This window comes from Marmota monax, unplaced genomic scaffold (genome assembly GCF_021218885.2).
Source record: "Marmota monax isolate L192 unplaced genomic scaffold, Marmota_monax_Labrador192_F-V1.1 WCK01_AAM20220418_F8-fsc00062, whole genome shotgun sequence".
NCBI lineage: Eukaryota > Metazoa > Chordata > Mammalia > Rodentia > Sciuridae > Marmota > Marmota monax.
Genome location: NW_026695221.1, coordinates 10,619,014 through 10,641,989, shown reverse-complemented (window position 1 = coordinate 10,641,989; position 22,976 = coordinate 10,619,014). Strand labels below are relative to the sequence as shown.

At 47.8% G+C, this 22,976-nt stretch overlaps 1 protein-coding gene across 6 annotated transcripts in view; it reads left to right on the top strand.

Moving 5' to 3' along the window:
- The first annotated feature begins 13,353 nt into the window (after positions 1-13,353).
- Pknox2 (PBX/knotted 1 homeobox 2) overlaps positions 13,354-22,976 on the top strand; it is a 277,182-nt gene continuing 267,559 nt past the window's right edge. For all 6 annotated transcript variants that reach the window (XM_058575290.1, XM_046432801.2, XM_058575289.1 and 3 more), the window contains exon 1: positions 13,354-13,442. The gene's annotated coding sequence lies outside the window, so the exon portion shown is untranslated. The remainder of the gene's footprint in view (positions 13,443-22,976) is intronic.

The following is a 22,976-nucleotide window of genomic DNA, read 5'->3' as shown; positions in this document are numbered from 1 at the left end:
ATAATATTGCTTTTAATCAATTTCCCCATGGGGAAAACTCTTGTTTCCTGGGGGGATGTGATGGGGAGAGCAGAGGAGACTGGCTGCCTGATTGTGGGGTGAGAGGAGACTTCTTCTATAAACAGATTTTCCACCAATGTCCCCTTGTCCAGCCTGGAACATGACTCCAAGGCCACAATGCTTGGTTCCTTCAAAGACCACCCCCCTCAGGGTTCTGCAGAGTGGATGAGCCCCTGCCACAGGCTTTTGGCTTGTGACTTCTCCCTGCTGAGCCAGTTACCACTCTTCCCTCTTCATTCTTTCAGAAAAACCATTATGAAACTCTCTAGTCCACTGTTTTTTCCTTTGCCGTTCTTTTTTTTTTTTTCACTGATTAATACCTTTGCAGTTTGTGAAGATTGGGCTGTGGATTCATAGGGTGACAGCCACACATCAGAGAAGAAGGTGGGCAGGTGGCTGGCTGGTGTCATCCTGGGCCTCACAGCACTCGAAGCACTCCTCTGTTTCTCTTGTAGGCTCTTCTTCTTTTTGTAGGCTCTTCTTTTTCATGTTTTCCTTTAAATACTGGTGTTCCTCAGTCTCCTGCCCCATCAGACTCTTGCTGTCCCTTTAGCATAAGATGGAGAATAGAGAGGCTGCTTGGCTCCTGCTCTCTGAGTGCAGGTCCTGGTTTTGGCTCCTGTGGTGGAGAGGAGGGCACAGAGCAGGCAGGACAGGCAGAGCTGGCCTGTACCCACTGCACGGGACTCTGGGCCTCACCTCTACTGGCTCCATTTCAGTGCTTGTGGGGCATTTGGTTTCCCTGAGCCCAAGAGGGAGGGGTTTCCTTTTGTCCAGTTTTACCAACATCATGGGAGGACACAGAGGTAGAGAACACCCCCCTCTTCCTTGGCCAGTTCTATTCATTTCTTCCAAAATTAGACACTGCTTTAGGTGTTGGCATTATACTTGTGAGCAAAGCAGGCTGGATCCCACCGCTGTGGAAGTTATCAAGTCCCAGGAAAGATCACCTTCCATTCCATCAGGGCTGCAGGCCCCATGCAGCATTGCTGTCTGTGTGGTTCTTAACCAAGGCCTGAGTTCCTGTTTTTTAGGACTGAGATGGGAGGAATGGGGGGTGGATTTCAAATAAACCTGGGGTTTGAGAAGGTGGTCCTTGTGCCCCACACTGTTGGACACATGTCATTTCCACCTAGATGGATTTTCCATTTCTTGTCATTTGGGCAAATTTGTTCTTTGAAACAGATCCTTCATCCTTTCTTATGCAAAGTCTTCCCTGATCCTCCATCCCCAGTATTAATGCCATACTTTCCTGTGCCCCTTTTCCTCCACTTTTGTCTTAGTCAGCTTTTTTTTTTTTTTTTGCTGCTGTGACTAAAGGATCTGACCAGAACAACAGTAGTGGAGGAAAACTTTATTTGAGAGCTCACAGTTTCAGAAGTCTTAGTCCAGAGAAGGCCAGCTCCATTCCTCAGGGCTCGAGGTGACGCAGAGCATCATGGCAGGAGAGCGAAGCAGAGGGAAGCAGCTCACATCAGGAAGCAGAGAGAGAGAGTCCAGCTCCAGATACAAAATATATACCCCATAGCCACACCACCAATCAACCAGTTCCTCTAGCCGCACCTCATGTGCCTCCAGTTACCACTCAGTTAATCTAATCAGGGAATAATTCACTGACTTGATTAAGACTCTCACAATCCAGTCATTTCTCCTCTGAAACTTCCTGCATTGTCTCACACATGAGCTTTTAGAGAACACTTCATATCTATACCATAACAACTTTGTATTATCAACATCTTCTAAGTTAGTTGTAGCTCTGGTGAGTGAGCCTCTGAGCAGTGTATGGGAGACAAACATGAACTTTGGAGTCACATGGACTTCAGTCCAGCTCAAGTCCCATGGGTTGAGTCTCAGGTCTCTCAGTCTCTAGCTTTGGCTCATTAACCTCTGTGAGCCTTAGTCTTCTCATCTATAAAATAAGGATAATCAAATCTACCACTAACCATTACGGTGGAGATAAAATGACTGTCAATTGTCAAATGGCAGTGCATAATTGGTGCTCAAATATTTGTTCCTTTTCCTTTCTCCCTTGAAGGTGTTCCCATCTAGGGAGGGGAGAAAAGTAAGGAAACTAATCGATGCAAGAATTTGTTGTACTACTTATGTTGATATAGGAACATGTGAGAAGGAGAAGGAATCACATGCCACTGAGTCTGCCTCCTTGTCTGTCCCAGTAGACTAAGAGTACTTCCAGAGCAGGGCCACATGATCATGCAGCTCTGTGCCCCCAGCACCTAGCACCATGCCTAGCACACAGTAGCTGCTCAATAAATGCCTACATAAATCAAGTGGGAATAACTCTTGCTTTTTCCAGTCACAGCTGCATAGCTAAAACTTACCCAGCATTGCCCATCGCCCCCTTTCCCTTTTCTTGCCCCCAGATGTTTCTACCTCAGAGAAGGTAAAATTATGATTTATCAGTCATATGGGGTAAGAATCTTCCTTCCTCACTAGAGAGTATTTCCAAATACTATCACAGTTTGGAACATGAGCATCCCCACCCCTCTTGTATTGTAGCAATGGGTCTCCAGAGATGAGGAGTGACTCAGACAGGCTCATGCACTATCCTGCAAGAAAGATGAGTCTCTGAGCATCCAGACCTATAGACCTTCACTGGCTTATCCATCCTGTTCAAGTGAGTCTGTCTCCCAAGAACCAAACATTTTCTCTCCCTGGCCCTGACTTGAAATGAAACATCTTGGCCCATAGACAGTTTTATAGTCCCTTGCCTTCCATTCCTCTTGTCGAGTCACTGTGCGGGTGAGAGCCCAGCCCCGGTATTGATTTATACAGTTCTCCTAGGCCCCTGTTGGATTTGGAGTCTGGAACAATAAGACAGGGCTATCCATCAGCCCTCGGCTCAGATCTCCCCAGGCTCATTGGGAAGGAAGGAGGGTGGGTGGTAGAGAGGATGGCCTCAAGGGTCCTGAATTTGTCACATTGATCAAACTCACAGGGCAGGGGTAAGATGTAGGGGGAGGCTTTTTATCCCACCATGAACCTACTCTGTGATAGAGGGATGCAGTGAGCCTTGGACAGGGATGAGAGCACATGTGAGTAGGGTAGGACAAGAAGGGATTTAGAACTCAGAAGGTGACCCTGACTCAGGGTGCCACCCCTCACCCTGCTCCAACTCAGAATGCAGCCACGCTGTCTAACCCTGTTGGGTGATTGCTAACTTACCCATCCCATTGAGCATCACGGTACCCTAGCATCCAGTATAGTGCCTGACACATAGCAGGCATGTGACAAAGATAGATGTTTGTTTGTTGACCAAGAGTCCTTTTCCCTACCTGGGCTCAGGGTTAAGATCATTCATAGAAGTCCTTATACATTTAGTCACCCTGCATCTGCACAGCATGATTGCATGTCTGTGTGACTGTGTCTGTGTTTGTGTGACTCTGTGACCATGTGTCTGACTTTTGGATTGTGTATCTGTATGACTGTGTAGCCATGTGAATGCATATTCATATAACCATGTGACCATGTTACTGTGATCCTGTGTTTGTGTGTCTCTGTGATTGTGCATATGTGTATGACATCTTTTTTTTGTGTGTGTGTGCCAGGGATTGAACTCAGGGGCACTCAGCCACTGAGCCACATCCCCAGCCCTATTTATTTTGTATTTTATTTAGTAACAGGGTCTCACTGAGTTGCTTAGCATTTCACTTTTGCTGAGACTAGCTTTGAACTTGCAATCCTCCTGCCTCAGCCTCCCAAGCCACTGGGATTACAGGTGTATGCCACCACACCCGGAGACATGGTTTTTATGTGAACATGTATAATTGAGACTGTGTGTGGCTGTGAGACTGTGCACATGTCTGTGTGACTATGTGTATGTGTGACCATCTGCCAGTGTGACTGTGTCTATGTGGGTTCACCTTGCCTGGGTGTGACAAGTGTGTGCCGTGTGTGTTTGCAGCTGCACACGTGTCCATAGGAGTCCACATAATAAGTGAGAACTTTTCTCTACTGGGTGACTCAAGGGAAACCATGACTTTGTCTTCTGTGAACATCTAATTATCTAAGCCTGGAGCTGGAAGAGGATGCCACCCTGTCAGAATCCAAGGGAACAGGGAACCTCTAGACATCTTTGCTTTCTGACCATTGCTCAACAGAGGCAGGAAAGGAACTGTTATGTGGTTATTGTATGTAAAAACTTGAAATTGCATTCCTTCTAGGAATCCCCACCCTTTGGACTTGGGGACTGTGACCCCAAAAAACAAACTGTGGTGGGGATGGGGTCTCTGTACCACTACCTATACAGAAGAGACCTCTGGCAGAGTGGCCTGGGAAGAAAGTTATGGTTGTCAGGAAATTAGAGGCTTTGTTCAAAGCCAGAAAAAGAAAACCAAAGCCCAAATCTAGGAGCTGAAGGAAAGAGAATTCCAGAGTGACAGCACAGTTGCGGCTTTGTTGTGTCCTTTTGTTTTAGAGCTGCCAAAGTAATAACGTGTAATGACCTGAGCGTCCCATCTTTCTGCTGCCAGCTGCCTCCAGTGCCTGGGAAGTTGGCTGACCTGAGGAGAAGCCAAGGGTGGCTAATGAGTCATTAAGAGTCTTTATCAAATTAGGATTATAATCCATCTCAACATGCAGAGGAAAATGTTTCAAATTATCTACTTTCTTAATTGCAACTCAAAGATTTGGCAGGAAATTATCATGAGAGATAACGTCTGGAAATTGATGGATTGTGCTAGTGTGTGTCTAAGCTTCTTTAACCATAATCTCTAGAGGATTCATCCACACATCCATGTGCGTATGCTTACACTGACACACACACACATACACCCCTGCTATGAATACTAGTCCAGGATAGTACCCAAACAGACAAGACACACACACATATGCATGCATGCACGCACACACACAATCATAGCTGTGCACAGTAGGTCAAGCCATTAGCATTCATTAGCCAATTCAAATAGGCTGAGATTGTTACCAAATGCTGAGACCAGGAAGGAGAAGGAAATATATAAAAGAAACACTTAGTCCTAGCCTTTATGAAGTTCAAGAGCTGTTTGGGGAGCTAATGCATACATATTTGAAATTTTTGAACATGTATAAGGCAGCGTACAAGTGCATCCTGCTGTAGTGAAAATGTGAATGCATAAACTCAGAAGGATACAGGATATGGGTGTCCTGAATTAGAAGTTTCTAGAGGGGATGAATTTCCATTTGGGTGTGGACATTGCCACTGTGCATGGTGATAGTAGCCAATGGGGATGAAGCAGAAAAAGGCATATGGAGTCTGTCAAGAAGTCTGTGCAGCCAACCATGACAAGATATGTCTGCAAAATCTTCAGGCTGGGCAGGGCTGAAAGGCAAACCTCTGGGTTGGACTGAGAATCCAAGCTGTCTTTTCCTTGCCTGTTAAGTCAGCAGAGACTTGAAGTTCACCCCTCTCTTGCCCTTCTGACTGGGCCTTGATTTCCCTGCTGTAAAGTAGAGTGGAATCTGAAGACAGAGTTTGGCCTTTCCACATTTCTCTTGGTCCCTGTAAACCTGTAAGATCTCTGTGAGTTCAGGGATTGTGATTTAGTCATCTTTATAGCCTCAAGGCCTACCACATGCCTGGCCAGTCTCTCTGCTTTATGGGAACCAATGAACTGGTAAGTTTCTTAGAGGGCATCAGGGTATGCATGTTGAATGAGTGAATCAGCGGATGAGTGAGTGGATGAGAGGACAGGAAGAGGGATGAAGAGGCAATAGAGTAGTGATTTGGAGTGTGGCTTCTGGAGGTCACCTGCTTGAGTTCACCCCTGGTGACAAGCTCCTACACTTACCTAAATCTCACATAGATGCAATGAGCATGTACAGTAGCTTCTTAGCTCTGTCTGGCACCCAGAAATAATCAACGACTATTAACTATTATTGCTGTTGCTGCTTTGTTTCGTTTTTCTTTGCTAAGCAAACTACACCCCCCATATTGTATTAGCTGGGGTTCCTTGCTGCCTCATATGGCCACCCTTCATTACCTTCGCTTATACTGTGATAAGACAGGACCCACTCTGGTGGGAAGTGCAGCCTCCACCTATTGGTGGGGTTGTTGGGTTGGGTTCCTCAGGCCCTGCAGTGTGGGCTGCCAGGATGAAGTTGGGAGCCAGCTGTGTGAAATCCTCAGCTCAGGAGGGCTTAGAGGTTGAATGCAGCATCAAAGGCAACAAATATGGACAGAATTCACCCCTGGGTATGGGGGTAGTGGTGGTGGTGGGTGGGAGATGGTCCAATGGATAAGCAGAAGGATGCAGAGTGATTCTGTGAGAGGTGGTGACCATGTGGTGGTAAGAGGGAGAGGGTGGGCCCCAGGGATGGATGGTGGTAGCAGGGTGACAATGGTGATGATGATGAGGAGGATGATGGGGGACAAGGCCCTCCAGTACAGTTTGGAGAAGACTTTTGAAGAGAAAGAAGTTTTGACACTCCACTGGGCAGGAGCAGGGAGTGAGTTATTCTGATCTCTGCAGTACAAGGGAGGCACTGATGTTCTGCTGATCTCCCCTTGCTCACCAGACGTATATGGGGCTGGAGGTAGCAGAAGGATTGAAGAGCCAATGAGCAGAATGATACATGATAGATGTTGAAGGTTTCAGCATCCAAACATAGCCGGTGTAGGGACAAAAAAATGAAGCCCAGAAGGGGGCATCAATAAAAATAGAGTGTAAGTCACAATGTAATTTTAAACTTCTAGGAGCCACATTTACAATACAAAGGAAACAGATGAAATATTTTAGTAACCTATTTATATTTTATTCAATGTATCTAAAACATTATAATTTTGATATCTAAAACATAAAATAATTTTATCTCTTTTTTTCAATGCTGAGGATTAAACCCAGGGCCTTGTCATATTAGGCAAGCATTCTACCACTGAGTTACTTTCCAAGCTCTTTTATAAAAATTTTATTTTTGCTCAGTTGCCCAGGCTGGACTTGAACTTGTGATTCTCCTGCCTCAGCTTCTTAAGTAGTTAGGAGCTGGGATTATAGGCCATGAGTCACAATACCTGGCTCCTAAAATAATTCCTAATGAGGCATTTTGAAATATTTTTTGCATACTAAATCTTCTAGATCCATTCTGTATTTTACACTGACAACCCATGTCTGAACCAGTCATGTTTTAGTGCTTAGTACAGTGGCTTCTTTATTAGTCAGCACAGATCTATATATTCTTTCTCATATTTTTGTGACCAAACTCTTGAGATCCCATTTTCCAGAAATGGCTCTTTTTTTGAAAAGCATGGCATTTTCTCTTCTTTTCCTAAATACAGTTGAGTCATTTTTTCCCCCAATCTCTCTTAATTCTTTCAAATTGGCAAAGTTACTTCCCACCTCTTGTGAAGACCTGGAAGGAATTTGGAACTCGAAACTTTCCTTCCCTTGCCTCCTGCCCCCCTCCCCAGAGTATCTCACCTGGAGCTGAGGTTGAGCGGCTCCCACTTGAGAATCTGATTGTGCATGTGTGTGTGCACACGCACGCGCATATGCACATGCATGCATGCATGTAGTTGGGGTAGGGAGGTGCCTAGAAGTGAGACCTGGGGAGAAGGCAGTGTGGCAAGAATCTTCCCAAAGTGCATTAGCACTGTAAGAAAGACTTTTTTTTTTTTTAAGCTTTGGGGATTATATTGCGCCTATATTATAGAAGCTGGTTCAAGACATGACCCAATTAATTGCCTATTCTGTACCCAGAGGACAAGTTCCATCCCCCTGCTTCAGAGGTAGTCAGAGATAGGAGTGGGGTGGGAGAGCAAACAGGCTTTCCCTGAATTGAAGGGAAGGAAGGAAGAAAGGAAGGAACAAAGGAAGGTTCAAAAATGGACAAGGAGCCTAGACATCCTGGTTTCCAGCTCAGCAGAATTCTGCAGCTCTATCTTTCGAAAGATTTATAATATCAGAGTTTTTGCACTGCACATGTTTGTTCTCTGTCCTCCTCCCTTTTCTCCAGGGGCTCAACACTTATGCTTTTCATCAAGGACTGAATCTTCCTCCCCTGGCCCCAAGTCCCCCAGCACCATAGTTCCACCTGGGTCCATGGTCAAGAAGGAGGCTGTAGGTAGAAAGTGAGCAACCCCCTTTCTCCTTTTCCTTGTTCCCACTATCTGTGTTACAGCCTTCAGGGCCTGTCATAGCATTCTCAGTAAACAATATTTTCCTTCCTCAGGCCAATTAAATAAGCACTATAATAAAGGCACAGGCAAAGTGCTGTGGCAGCCCTGGGTAAAGGGCTATTAAACCTAATGGCTGCCACTTATTGAAGAGCATCCCATGTGCCAGGGACTGTGCTAAGCTCTTTACATTCATGATTTTATTGAATCCCCATGGTCTCATGAGTGGGGTTCTATTATCATCTTCATTTTACAAATGCAGAAACAGAGAGTATCAGTAACTTTCCAGATCACTATTTTGTGATATGGTGAAGATCTGAGCCAGGACCTGGTGCCTCTATAAGATAGTGGGGAACACAAGGTCACTTTGAAAAGAGGTGGTATTTCAGTCAAGTCTTAAAAGCAGATGGAATTTTGGGAGGAGTGGAATCTCAAGGTTGGAGAAACAACTTGAGCCAGTGAAAGCCTGTTTGCTTTCCCACCCCACTCCTACCTCTGACTACCTCTGAAGCAGGGGGATGAAACTTGTCCTCTGGGTGCAGAATAGGCAGTTAATTGGGTCATGTCTTGAACCAGCTTCTATAATATAGGTGTAATATAATCCCCAAAGCTTTAAAAAAATATTTCTTACAAGGGTTAGAGCACAGGGTGTGTGCTGGGGCTGGAATGGACAAGCCCAAACTCTATACTATAGCAGCTTCTAAAATACAGATTCCCAGGTCTTTCTCCAGACCAGCTTTCTGGTCTGGGAGTGGGACTTGAAACCCTGACTTGTAATGAAGTTCCCCAGGGGCTTTTCATGTAGGAAGTCCTTGCAATGCAAACCACTGGAAAGAATGCAGATTAGCAGGGAAATCAGGCTAGATTAGAAGAATGACTTTGAAGGACAGGCTAAAGAATGTAGCATTCAAGGCCATTCTTTTTATCATAAGATCCAATAAACCATTTTCTTTTTCTTTTTCTTTTTTTTCTTTTTTTGTTACTGGGGATTGAATCCAGGGATGCTTTACCACTAAGCTACATACTCATCACTTTTTATTTTTCATTTTGAGACAAGGTCTTTTTAAATTCCTAAGACTGGCCTCAAACTTGTGATCATTCTGCCTTAGTCTCCCTAGTTGCTGGGATTATAGATTTGTGCACTACAGTGCTCAGCTTAACCCAATAAACTTTTTGAAAAGTACATTTTTATTTTTTATTGACATACAGTGGTTGTATGTATTTATTAGGCTATAGTGTGACACTTCAATGTATATGTACAATGTGTAACAATCAGTTCAGGGTTATTGTCAAATCTATCACCTTAGATATGTATCGCTTTTTTGTATTTTTTTGTGTTGGGCATATTAAAAATCTTCTCTACTATATATTTTGAAATATTCAATTAATTGTTGCCAATCAAAGTTTTCCTCCTGTGCTATAAAGAATATTAGAAGCCATTTCTCCTATCCAACTGCACCCTTGTGCCAATTAACCATCCTCTCTCCATTTTTCCCTCTCCCACACTCTTCCCAGCTTCTGGTAACCACTATTCTATTCAATACTTCTTTGACAGCAACTTTTTAGCTTCTACATATAGGTAAGATCATGCAGTATTTATCTTTCTGATAAATACTGACTTATTTCACTTAACATAATGTCTTCCAGTTCATCCATGTTGCTGCAAATGACAACATCTCATTCTTTTTTTTTTGTAATTGAATAAAATTCCATTGTGTATATATTCTATATTTTCTTAATCCATTGACTCATTGATAAACCCAATAAACTTTTAGTCTAAATCTTGTAGGTAATGAGGATTTTGAGAGGAAAGCAAGCTGTGATCCCACTTTTATTTTAGGCTAGAAAGATGGTAGAGAGTTCTTTAGACCAGGTAGGAAATCATTAAAATATTCCAAGCCACTGGTGAGAAATCCCTCAATTAGGACTGGGGCAAAGATGGAGAAATAAGTTTTATTCAGTTCAATCCAACAAGCGTTTCTTTAATATGTTTTCTAGACTGGGTGCTGTGTCAGGCTTTAGGGACCCTAAGATGAAATGAGATATTGTCTCCATCCTCCAGGACCTCACAGTATATCAAGTCATTAAAAATAATTAAGTTGAGAATGAAGGGAATTAGTAGTTGGATGTGTTAGAGACTTAATTGTGTATCCCCAAATTTATATGTTGAAGACCTGGCCCCCTATATGACTGTCTGGAGATGGGGCCTTTAGGGAGGTAATTAAGGTTAAATGAAGTCATAAAACTGAGACTGTAATCCAGCAGGACCAAGTCCTTGGAAGAGGAGGAAGAAACAACAGAGCCCCCTCTCTCTGCTTGTGTGCACAGAAGAAAGACCATGGGAGGGCACAGAAAGAAGGTGCCCTCTGCAAGCCAGGAAGAGACTCAATGCTGCTGACACCTTGATCAGTCTCCAGAACTGTGAGAAAATAAATGTTTAAGCCACCCAGGCTGGGAGCTTTTCTTATGCAGCCCAAGCAGACTAGTACATGCAGATCTTAAATTTGTATTCATAGGGTGACACAAGCAGGATTCAGATGGGTCATTGTGCATATCTGGAGCTCAGAGGAGACAATCTGGGCTGGTAGGACTTCTTATCCTAAAGACAAACAAAGCACAGGTGGAGTGAGAAGAGAGAACCAAGCAGAGGAACTCTAACATGTAGACATGATGACTAGGATTTATAAGATCTCCTGTTTGGTTACAATGGTTTGTGTTGATGAGTTATGACATGCATGTGTCTATTCATTCTAAAATGATGATGGAGGAGAAATTGTACAGTCTGGACCAAATTCTACACACTTAAGTTCCACTCTCTCTCTTCTCTACTGACAGAGCCAAGATTTAGATGCAGAACCATGGAATTTGACAACCCTTTGACCATTAATTACTAACTAGTTATATTGTACCTGCATTGTTGTTATTGAATGTTTAAACATGGGCACTTTGTCTCCCTCCAGTAGAATGAAAGCAGCTTGATGATAAGAGCAGTAATTTGGGGCCTCTTTGCCCCTCCTTTTTACCCTCAGTACCAGCACACAGCTGAGCTACCAGAGGGGGCAGTGCAAATATCTGCTCTGAATGATTATAAAAAGGATTGCTACATTTTAGATAATAATTTTTAAAGCTTTTGCAAACTGCAAAGCAAGCTACATTGGCTTAAAATTACAATATGCATTTTAAAGCACCAAAAGGGTTTTAGTGGCAATCACAGATTTGAAAAGACTTCCACAAATTAATAGCTCGTGGCCATGGATCTGCCATCTCAAGAAAGAGCTGGGCATTGAACTGGATTCCAGAAAATGAGGGGTGTGACAAGTGTGAATCAGTGATGCAGAGCTGTTGCCTGTAGTACTATTTATGGCTCACTGACACCTCTCTGATGGGGTTAAGTATTTACATTCAGCCTGATTTTCCCTCTGACTCTTCAGGCTCAGCAACTCACTAGGAGCCCTGGGAAAGAAAGAAAAGCCTCCCTCCAAGGGTACTGGGTAGGGCCAAATGGATCTCCCCTCCCCCAATATCTGAAGCAGGCTTCCCTCTGGGACTTTATGACAGCCTGACCCCCAGCAAATCTGGCTGCTACTGTACTACATAAAAAGGGCAAGTGCATTCATTATTATTATATCATTATACAATATATAATATATAATAGCGATTATGCTGTCAGCAGCCAGAGTCTCTGACCACACATCAGAGGCTGGGGTGACATAAATCCACCTAGTGAAGTCTTTGGAAAATCTACACGAAGGCAAGAAGATTCAACTCTATCCATAACAAGGCTACTGATGAAGAGTTTCTTCCTCTGAAACTGCAGAGGGTGAATTTGGAGATACTGAGAAGATCTGGACAAACAGTATCATATTTGGGATGTGATGCAAAGTCTCAGTTGCCTTGTCTAAGCCATGGAATCTAATAACTCTCATCTTTACCCATGCCTGAGTCAGAGGAGGGGTAACCCAGAGGCTTAAAATTGACTAAGGGGCAGCCTTCAACTTCTTGGGGTAGATTATTTACTGAAAACCTGGCCTGCCTGGCTGGGGTTTCATTTTTTATTGTCCTTCCTGACGTTAGGGTCTTTGTCTAGGCTTTATTCAGGACCCCTACCTTGTCTGGGGTCAGAGGATCAGTCACTGCCTGGCTGAAATGGCTCCTCTGCAGAGGGAGAGGGGTTCTTTTGTCCCTTGATTGTAGAGAGGGCCTTGCGCTAAATTGTGGGAGTAAGTGAGCCTGCTTTAGTAGGTGTCTGCATGCCTGTACCTGGCCCTTAGTGAGACTGTCAACTTGGTTGAAGGAATGGAGGCACATGTATGACTACACATGCTTGCTTTGGTCTTCTTCTGTAGAATGCTCTTAGGTGAGGAATCCATTTTTTCCCAGAAGCAGATGAATCCACCCCAGCAAGCCCAAGATGAAAGAGCCCCTTTGGTCTCCCCCTTTACATTACTGCACTCCAACACCCAGAACTCACTGAGTTTACCAAGGACTTTTTAGAATGAAAAATAACAGGGGCTCCAACAGGCTTGCAGACAAAGCCTCTACTCTCTTTTATATCTCCCCTGCTCCACCCCATTACATTGTCTCCCCCTTGGTGAATCCATCGCCCCAGGAAGCCCATAGAAGAAAAAGCTCTTGAGACTAGGAATAACTAACCAGAGTGTCAACTGAGCACCTTTTCTGGGGCCAGGGTAATGAGAATTATTCAAATGCAATCATAAAAACGAGGCCAGCCAGGCAGGAATGGGTGGGGGGAGTGGTGATGGAGGGAAGGATTTCTTGCCAGTTTCAAGTTTCATATTTTCTGGGGAGTTCTCTTGAGGTCCACAGAAAATTTCACCTCATCTCAGGTCCCCTCAGCACCGGATGTCCTGGAATTCTGCCCTGGGTTCTCTAAAAGGACTTGGCATGGGTGGGTGCGCCCTAAATCCCCGGGGATCCGCTACCCTCCCCATCAGAGGCAACCTCAGGGTTTAAGGCTCCTTTCCCTGCGTGGTTCTGCCTCCCAGCCACCAGGAGCGGGCCCGCGCCTGACGTTTAAGCAGAGCTTCCAGTAGAGGGAGACACTCCAGCGGCTCCTCGACTTGCAGGCGGCAGGCCCGGGAGTGGGTGGGGGTGATGGGGGGGTGGGGAGAAAGGGGGAGTGGGGAGAGGGGAGGTGTGCGAAGGGGGGGGGGGTTCGGGGGGCGGGTCCCTGTGCCGCTGACGTCCCGAGCAGTGCTGGGAAGTATAGGCTGTGTTGTCACGCCGGTGTCAGTCTGATGAAGATTGGCATCAGGTAAGCTGTCATTCATTTCCATGTCAGAGACGCTTTTGCAGGCGGCGGCGGCGGCGGCGGCGCGGCGGCGGCGGCTGCTGCTGCGGGCGGCTGCCTCAGAGCGCGTGTGTTTTATTCCAGTCCCCAAGCCAGAGTATTATTCATTGCGACAGGGCAAGGAGGAGAGAGGGAGAGAGGGAGGCAGCAGGGAGGAGAGAGAGGGAGGCAGCAGGGAGGAGGGAGGCAAGGAGCAGAGAGGGACGGCGGGAGCGTGCAGAGAGAAGCTGGGGAAGCGCCGGGAGAGCGCGGAGCGAAGCAGCGCGAGGGGCAGCGAGGCCGGGAAAGGAGGCGGCGAGAGCCGCGCGGCCCGCCCGCGCCCTGGCCGGGCCAGCGCGCAGCCCCGCCGCCGCCGCCGCCGTCTCGCTGGGCTCGAGCCGGTGGCCGGGCGCTCATTGTCCGCAGATGCAAGGACCCGGACCGCCGCGGGCCCAAGACCCCGTAGCGGGTGGGCTGGAGGCTGTGCGCCGGGAGCACCCGGGGACCCGAGAATAGGGACCAGTGCGCCAGCCAGAGCTCGGGCGCAGGCGGCTCTGGGCTAGGCTCTCCGCGGGGTGAGGCTGGGAACCGTGGGCCGGCTCTAGGTTCCTCTTTTTCCCGGCTTCAGGAGCCCTTTGGCCGGCGCTTACTTGGCGTCACCAGCCTGGAGCTGGCTTCGAGAGGCTGGAAGCCGGAGCAGCCCCATACTGGGGCCGGGTGGTTGAGTCAAGAAACGGCGGCTGCGTCCTCCCCAGCGGTGCCTGGCCTGGGTAGGCAGGGCGAGTAGAGGTTTGCAGGAGAATCAGTGGGGAAAGGGGAACGCAAGTGGGGTCAGGAAAGCCGGGAACCGAGGGGCCATGCTCAGAGACCCTAGCCTGAGGAGGAGCGAGAATTTGTAGGGTCACTGGCTTCCCGCGGATTGTTGGGGTGCTTTTTGGTAAGGGAAAGGGAGTCGTAGGGGCCAGTGGCGAAGCTTGGAAATAGGGAGAGCTCCTGGTTCGAGAACTAGGGGATGAAATCGTAAAAGGTGGGTGGGTGGGTGGGGGAGACGGATAGCGCCCAAGAACAGAAAGCTGAGGGGGATGGGACAGGGTCCAGAGTCTGCCGCGCAAAGTTTGTTTCTTTCGGGTTAGGCGAGGGGGCTCTCCTGGCTCCCAGACCCGAGAAAGAAACCCGCGCAGTGGGCCGCCCTTTCTGGGGGCTCTTCATTGGAGATCCCGGGGTTCCCGCGCGGTGGGGAGACCTGGTTTGGGAATGGGAGGGGGCTTGTGGATCGGCCCTGAATTAGGGCTGGGTTTTAAGGCCGGCTAGAGTTTGGGTTATGGGATTCAAGCTGTTTTCAGAATCAGGATTGAAGGGCCGCTGGGTAGTTTACATGCCGGCCACAGCAGAGGGCTGGAGGTAGGAGTCGGCGGCCCGGGGTTAAATTTGAGGCTGGAATCGGAGGGACGGGTGGTGTTTTCAGGGATAACTCTTTATTGGGGTCCAGGCTATTAGAGATGGGGGAGGGTTGTGTGTTCGGTTCCTTAAGGTCCGCGGGTGGAAAAGCGTTTAGGTAAGCAACGAAAGTAGTTGATCTGAGCCTTGGCAGGCGAGCCCCGAATGTCCGCCGCTTCTCCCAGAACGCGAATCTGGAGGAGGAGAGCGTTTGGGGCGCACAAGATTCGGTCCTAGGAGAGAGATTCTGGGAAGCGGACGAATGAAGAGACATTCTGGGGGAAGCGACAGGGTATCCTTGCGGGGTTTGGAGTAGATCTGAGGACCCTATATTGGTGGCTCAGCGGGATTCCCGATGCACTTCGGGTCTGCGGGGCCAGGCGGTGAGGCGGGTGTTGGTGGCCTGAGGGGGGCTGCGGCCTGCGATGGGGGGAAGGGGAAGCGCTAGCAGTGAGCTGCCACATTGGGCGGAAGAGTCGCGACTGCGTCCCAGGGCAGGCCGGGCTCGAACTCTGGCGCCCACATCTCAGCGCCGCCTGTACACCGGCAAGCGCTGCTGGGAAGCCTACGAGCCCGATTACTGCTGCAATGTTTTGCTCCAGCGGGAGAAAGAAGTTAGGGTTTCCCTACCTTCATCCCACTTCTTCGGACTTCTCCAGAGTATTGGCTTTTAGGAATTTAAACGCTCTCCAAACTGGTGGAACCCCAAAGCTTCTTATTTTAGGCAGATTTAAATGACTCTCCCACTCATCCCAATCTGAGAAATGATACTGTTTAAACACAACATGATGTATTACCCAAAGCCCCAGCCCCTAGCCCTCCTGCTTACTCTGCTACTCTGGCCTTTCCGAGGCCCCAGGACCTTGGTGTGTGTGTGTGTGCGTTTGTGTGTGTGTGTGTGTGGTGGCGGAGGTGTTTTCCCTTTTTGGACTCAGGCACTCCCACTCAAGCTGCATCCCCGCTTCTCCGGCCTAGCTCGGGGTGTGCGGAGTGGGAAGTCCGGACCAGGAAGGGAGGCTGTTCTCTGGCCAGGGAGTGTGTTGGAGGTGCGGGGGGGTAGAGGGGAAGAAGGTTTGAGATTTCTTCCTTGCAATCTTAAATCTGTCCCCTTCCAGCCCCGCGCACCCCTCGCACCCCTGGCTGGGAGAGCCAAAAGGCCCTTAGGGGACACAGAAGCCGCGCGACCCAGGAGTGGCCACTGCGGCCCGGGGCGCGGCGACCGCCACGGCGGCAGAGCTCCAAGGCTGTTGTTTTTCAGGCTTGGAATTCGTGCGCGCTCTCTCCCGCCGAGAGCCTGGGGGGTGGGGAGGGAGCCGTGACCCCACGGAGACTCCCCGGTCACCGCCTCCCCTTTGTGAGCGCGAAAAGCATGAAAGCCTAGAGAAAGAGGAGCTGCCAGGGGGTTACTGAAGAGAGAGATGGGCCCTGACCACCGCTCCCAGTAAAATGCCTCGTGCAAATTGCACTGAAGTGTACCTAACTTGAGACTGGCTGTTTTATGATCCATTCTCGGAGTTTACTGCTCTGTGCTTTTAAGTCTATAGATTGCTTTAAGTTAATGAAAGTGCTGCTTTCAAAAGGGGCTTTTATTGTGCAGCAGTGACAAATCCAGTACCTCCCCTTTACTCTTCCAAAATGGGCCTGTTTAGCAAGAAGGAGCTTGCTGGAGTTCCCACATAAACGAAGCCTGGGGAGGGGGCACCATGTGACAATGAGGATTAATAAAAGTCAATGCCCCAGTAATTCAGAAAGATGAGTTTACTTCTTTCCCAGCCCAGTTTCATCTGTACATCCCTATATTGCTTTGGGGGCTCTCTAGCTGGCTCTGGCTTTAAATGTCCCTCCGTGCTTCCCTAACAGCCCCCTACCACATTGCTTTAGGTAGGCCTGACCCACTCAATTCAACCCAAACTGAATTTCAGGATTTCAGCCCCCTGCCAATTCAAACTGCAACTAAAATATTTACTTGGGCACTGGGGGAGGGGTTTTGCCTTGCATTCAGTAAGATAAATGTGTTTAAATGATGGGAACCTTGAGAAGGAACAAGGCAGGCTGTTTTTCAGTGCTTTTTCTTTTTTCAATCTATTTGGCACAAAAGGTGAGATGACAAGGTTTTTTGACTAGATCCTAACACCGAAACTGCAGTGGGGCCGGGCTGTGGCTTTGACCGCATGTCATAACCATTTAAACTGTGGTTAGTTGTTCAAAGCTCAAAGCTTCTCCAAGCTGGGTTTCATTAACTCTACACCAGTTGCCTGGAAGTTCAGTAGCAATAAATTGTATAAACACATTTGAAGTAAGTTAGTGATGAAATAAGGAGAATTACTGTCTTGTGAGTGGAGAATCCTGAATTCATGGAGTTCTAGTTTAACTGGAAACATACCACCTCTCTCTTGTTCTTGAAGTTTATGGGTGCACCGCAGTGTGTGTTCAATTTCTTTTTGCCTTGTCCATCTTCAACTGGGGGCTGTAACTCATTAGAGACCAAGACATACCTAGAAAGCAAAAAGGCTGTGTTTTAAAGGGGTCTCTGTTAGCCTGATTTAGGAACCATACCTAACCTAACCTGACTTCCTTATCCTTCCTGAATGCTGCATGGAACATAAACAGCCACAGAGAAGGGGCAAATTAGATTTTTAAATGTTAGAGGCTTAATAATACTGTGTTGTTAGCAACTGAAATTGTTTTTATTAAAGAAACAACCAATAAAATTTATAGGCTTCCAACATGTTGCAAGATTTCCTTGCTATTTATTTAGCTCCCCACCACCACCTTTCAGAAATTTTATCTCCAATTTCAGACTTTTGTTTCTGATTTATTTAATCCGGAGCACATTTTCTAAATTAGTTGGAGGAGGGTGCGAAATGCTGTTATAAGTTTTCCTTTTTCCTATGCTGGGTGGCACAAGGACTGGATGCTGTAAGATATATATAAATGTGTGATGCAATTGCTGGAGGTTGACTGCATGTGAAGCGAAGTGTCTGGTTCAAACAAAATGTAGATCCCAGGATGGAGAGGGAGAAAACGATGCCGCAGAGGAAAAACAGAGGAAGTTACATGGAAAATGAAATCATCTCGAGCCACCATGAGCCTTGAGTCTAGCCAACACACCATGCTTTGTATAAGACACTTCACATGAGATCCGTGACTTATTGAAGATTGAATTATATTGAGAAGCTGAATTTAGAGGGAGGAGCTGCGCTTGCTGGGTTCTATCCAGGCAACATGGCCAGGATTGTTGCGATGGGGCTCTGCTAATTTAATTAAACCTAATACCTGATGGGGAAAGGAGGAAGGAGGGAGGGAGGGAAGTGGTTGGGTGATCATTGAGGCTGGCAGGTCAGCATGCTGAGTTAGTCTATAGACTGGAATTTGGGGGACTGGTAGCTTTATGCCCTGTTACTGCCTGGCTGCGCCACTCCAGCGGGTCCTCCAAGCTGCTAGACCTTGCTTTCTTCATCTGTAAAGTGGAATGTAGCACATACAGTTCTCATTAAGCTATGAGGGGTGAAGGATGGGCATGAATCAAGCTCAGAACACTTCAATAATAAAACAGGAGATAGAGGTTTCTCGGCGGCAAAGTCACGTTCTTCCACGTGTTTCCTTTCCTTTCCTGGTTCTACAGCCTGGCCCCATAAGTCTCAGGAGTTCTAAAGACTTTGGTAAAGGGGCAGAACTCCTGCCTTCCTTTAGAATTTAAAAATCATTCTGTGAGTCCCCAAACCACCCAAACCATCTGCGCTTTACCAAGAGGGGCAATTATGGCTGAGTTGGGGGAATTGGTTTGGTTGTTCCCAGTGGTGCTACCTGTAATAGACTTCATGCCTCAGATGAACACAGAACCTTACTTCTCAGAGATGTAGCTCCTTCTCTTTAAGCCATTGAGAACAGAGGCCTAGCCCTGACTGGTGTGTGACATCTGGAGGGACTGGGGGGAGGGGTGCTGGTCTGGAGCTAGCCACAGCCTGAAGCTCGCTTGCTTAGCTGTCTCCATGCTGGCAGATCAAAGCAGATTCTGGGCCAGAAAGCCTGAGCAGTTACACCCAGCACTTCTACAAAAGTGTACATGCACTCGTACACTCCTTCAGTTCCAGTGCCTGATTTTTAGAAGCGAGCCTAATACTAGAGATGTGGCTCCGGTGGAATGTTTGTCTTTAATACTCTCTAGTCCTTTGGGGATTCCTTGGAGGTAATTTTTCCCTTCAAACATCCTTCCCAGCCCGTTGCAGGCAATATCTGAGTCTCTATTTTGATTGGGAGTGAGACTCAGGAGGGGGCAGAGAGACACTGGGTGGGGGAGAAGGGGTGAGGGCAGAGTCCTACCAGAACACTTACAGAACCCCCAGGAGTGAGGGAGTACCAAGCTCTAGGACAGCTCAGTTCATCTTGTGCCGGAAAATGGGGCTTGGGAAGAGCTTGCTGCAAACGTGTCCTCTTCAGGGGGATCTGCTGTTTGGCTTGGGTGTCCCACCGCAAGCTCTGCCTGCCTGGGTTTCTAATTACAAGAAGGACGTTTCTGCTAAGACCTATCTCACTAAAAACACATCCCTGTGTGTAATAAGAAACCCTAAACCAGGCAGGATATTTTAAAACTGAAGCAATGAAGATTAGATTAAGTCTCCACCAAAGAACTACGTTCTCGTATTATTTTTGGCTGGAATGTGGAGAAAAGCAGCTGGCCCTGGGGCCCAGGGCAGACTCTTGAGGGTTCGGATGGGGCCAGAGTGGGTGGTGTAACTGTTAGTTCTCTGCTTGGTAGGAACGTGGCCAGTTTCAGTGAGGCTCAGTCGGAGTGGTGGGGGTAAACAATGGAGGTGAAGGGGGCTATCATGGGGACAGATCAAATCCAGATGGGTCACAATGTGGTGACAGAAGCAGCAGGTCAGGGAGCACCATGAAGGCTCCTAAATCCCGCACCTCATTAGGACCTAATTGTTGGTGTTCAACTCGTGCTTCCACTCTCACCCCCACCCCACGTTCAGCAAATGCAGCCATCGTCTATGGTGGCCTTTGAAGGAATCCTTATCTATTGGGTCCCTTTTGGATGGAGAGAGGAAATCAAATCCAGGAATTTTGAGGAAACAGCCCCAAAATTTGGCTTTGCAAGCCCTGGTCCTGCCCTCCGGGGAGAGGCAGTGGGGCATCCTTCACTCTGAACATGTTCTCTGTGCCTGGCACTGATCTGGGCATTGAGGACACAGCAACCAAACCCAACAGAACAAGTACCATGACCAGGAAGCCTGTCCTCCAGCGGCTTGGCTGTCGTGGGATAGCAGGGAGTATGGACTCTACCATAGGACAAAACTGCCTTCAGAGCCTTGCTCTGCTGTTTATTTATTGTGTGACTTCAGACAAGCTGCTTAACATCGTTGACCTAGTCTCCCATCCGTAAATTGGGAAATAAAGGCATGTAGTTTGTAGGATCGTGGAGCAGCATCTATAAGTACCTGGCACCGTGTCTGGTACAAAAGGGGGATTAATCCTGGTTCCCTCTCCTCCCCATCTCATTTTAGAGCTGATGATCCAGTTGGCGGATTGTCTAGCTTCTTTCCCTTTTTGCTGGCCTGGGTCCTTTCACAGGTCACTTGCACCATCAACAAGGGTTGAACACACAGCCAGTCCACACTGGGGGGTGCAGGGTGGGGGGGTGAGGGGGTGGGGTTAGGGTTAGGGTTAGGGGAGTGCAGATCCCAGCAGGGGCTGCTGTAGAAAATAGATGCATAAAACCCAGGGACAGTTGGGGTGAGGAATGTTTGGGAATGGTGGTAGAGGGGCAGAGATGTAGCACACAGACAAATAAGAGGTGATGTACAATCATACAGAGGTAGGAAAAAAAAGCATCCATCCATTGTTAACCAGAGGAGGCAAAACCAAGATGGAATGGTAGAGTAGTCAGGACTGAGTGATGTTAACCAGGGCTGCCTTCTGAGAGGAGGTGAGCTCTCAGCAGTGCCTGGAGGGCTGGCCCAGAGGGCTGCAGGAGGTGGGCTGAAATCTGAAACCCCCCCCCCAGGCCACTGTGCTCTGGACTTTCATGGGTATTGGGGGGAGCAGCCTGAACTAGACAGAAGAGCTGGTCCCAGGTGGCCAGAAGTCACTGCCCCAGGAATACCACTCAGGTCTCCACGTCAGGACCAGCTTCTCTTACACATGGAAGGCTTTCTGAGGGGAACTTTCCATGTTGACTTCAACAGGCATATGTAGGTTAGTGAGTTAGTGCATGAGGCAGACAAGCTCCTTTCATTGCTGGCTGTGGCACAACTGTCATATCAAGCATCACTGCTTTTCCTAAGCAGAGACAGCAGAGGCTATAGGCCCACATCTGGCCCTCTCCCCGTCAAGGACCAGGAAGCTGATGAGAGTGGTTGGGATGGTGGAGGGAATGGGGTCGGATCTACGATGGACTTGGGTATTGACGGGCTGGGTGACCTCCAAAAAGTGACTTGGTCTCTCTATTGTCAGTGTCCTCCCTTATCCAATGAGGAGCTTGAACTCTCTCTTAGAGGTTCAAAAAGGGGGATTAATCCTGGTTCCCTCTCCTCCCCATCTCATTTTAGAGCTGATGATCCAGTTGGCGGATTGTCTAGCTTCTTTCCCTTTTTGCTGGCCTGGGTCCTTTCACAGGTCACTTGCACCATCAACAAGGGTTGAACACACAGCCAGTCCACACTGGGGGGTGCAGGGTGGGGGGGTGAGGGGGTGGGGTTAGGGTTAGGGTTAGGGGAGTGCAGATCCCAGCAGGGGCTGCTGTAGAAAATAGATGCATAAAACCCAGGGACAGTTGGGGTGAGGAATGTTTGGGAATGGTGGTAGAGGGGTGGTAGATGGTGTGCTCTACAATTATGTCTGTTCTCAAATGGATTGCTTCATGAATAGGCAACACTGAACAACCCCACCAGGGCAAATCCAAGCAAAGGATCTGGGAACATACAATAGCCTCGGAGACATGGATGCAAGGGCTTGAGCCCTGGTTTGCCCCCAGGGGTCTTAAGGTCAGTGGGAAATGGAGGGAGTGGATTTGACTCTCCCAATGGCCTTCCTGAGGCAAATAGTTGGGTTCTAGCAATGGGATTGCCTCTAGGAGGCACCCTTTTCAGTTTGAAGACTCATTGTCTTGTTTCTAAGAAGCAACATTTGGTTCTTTTGTTGCAACAGTGTGTAGCTGAGGAAGGAACACAGGCTTTGGAGTCAGATTCTGGGTTTTGACCCTTCTTCTACTAGTACTACTGTGTTTCCTTGGGCACATCACTTACCTTCTCTGAGCCTTAATTTTCTTAGTTACAAAGTGAATAATATTAGCGACAATAATAACAATAACACGCACACATAGTACAGTTGTGAAAACTCTACAAGAAAACATCTAAAACTGCTTGGCATATAGCAAGCTCATGGCAAATGCTAGTCCTCCACATCCCCACCATTTTTTTTGTGTGTGTGGTACTAGGGATTGAACCCAGGGGTACTCTAACACTGAGCTACATCCCCAGCCCTTTTTATAAATTTTGAGACAGGATCTCATTAAATCACCTGGACTGGCCTGGAACTTGCAATCTTCTTGCTCCAACCTCCCAGTCCCCTCCTGGAGATTACAGGTACATGCCACTGCGCCCCACCTGAGAGTCATCTTTAAAGGAACCAGCCCAACTTACCTTCCCCCTTGTCCATACTTTTGTTCCTGACACATGCTGGGGACAACTACCGCCTGTTATGGAAACCACAACCTGGAATTTTAAAATTTCCACAAAGCCTTCAGTCAAGGTGGGGCTGGGCTGGCCAGGCCCTCGGGCAGAAGGTGTGGGAAAAGCAGTGGGTAGGAGTGGCAGAGCTCGGTGGAGTCTTGTCTACCTGTCCAGGTTGGAAGGTGGACCCTCGGGGTGAAGAGAACACCGGGCGCCCATGTCCAGGGTCATTAGCTCAGCATCCTGACAGACACCAAGGGTTTTTTAGCCAACTTGTAGTGGATCTAACTCCTGTTAGGCGAGTTGGGGGGCATCGTCCCCCTCATTCCAGGGTAGCACAGGGGGTCTGTGGTAGAGTAGGGGAGGGCGATCCATACCCAGAGGTTCCTCTAATGTCCTCAGC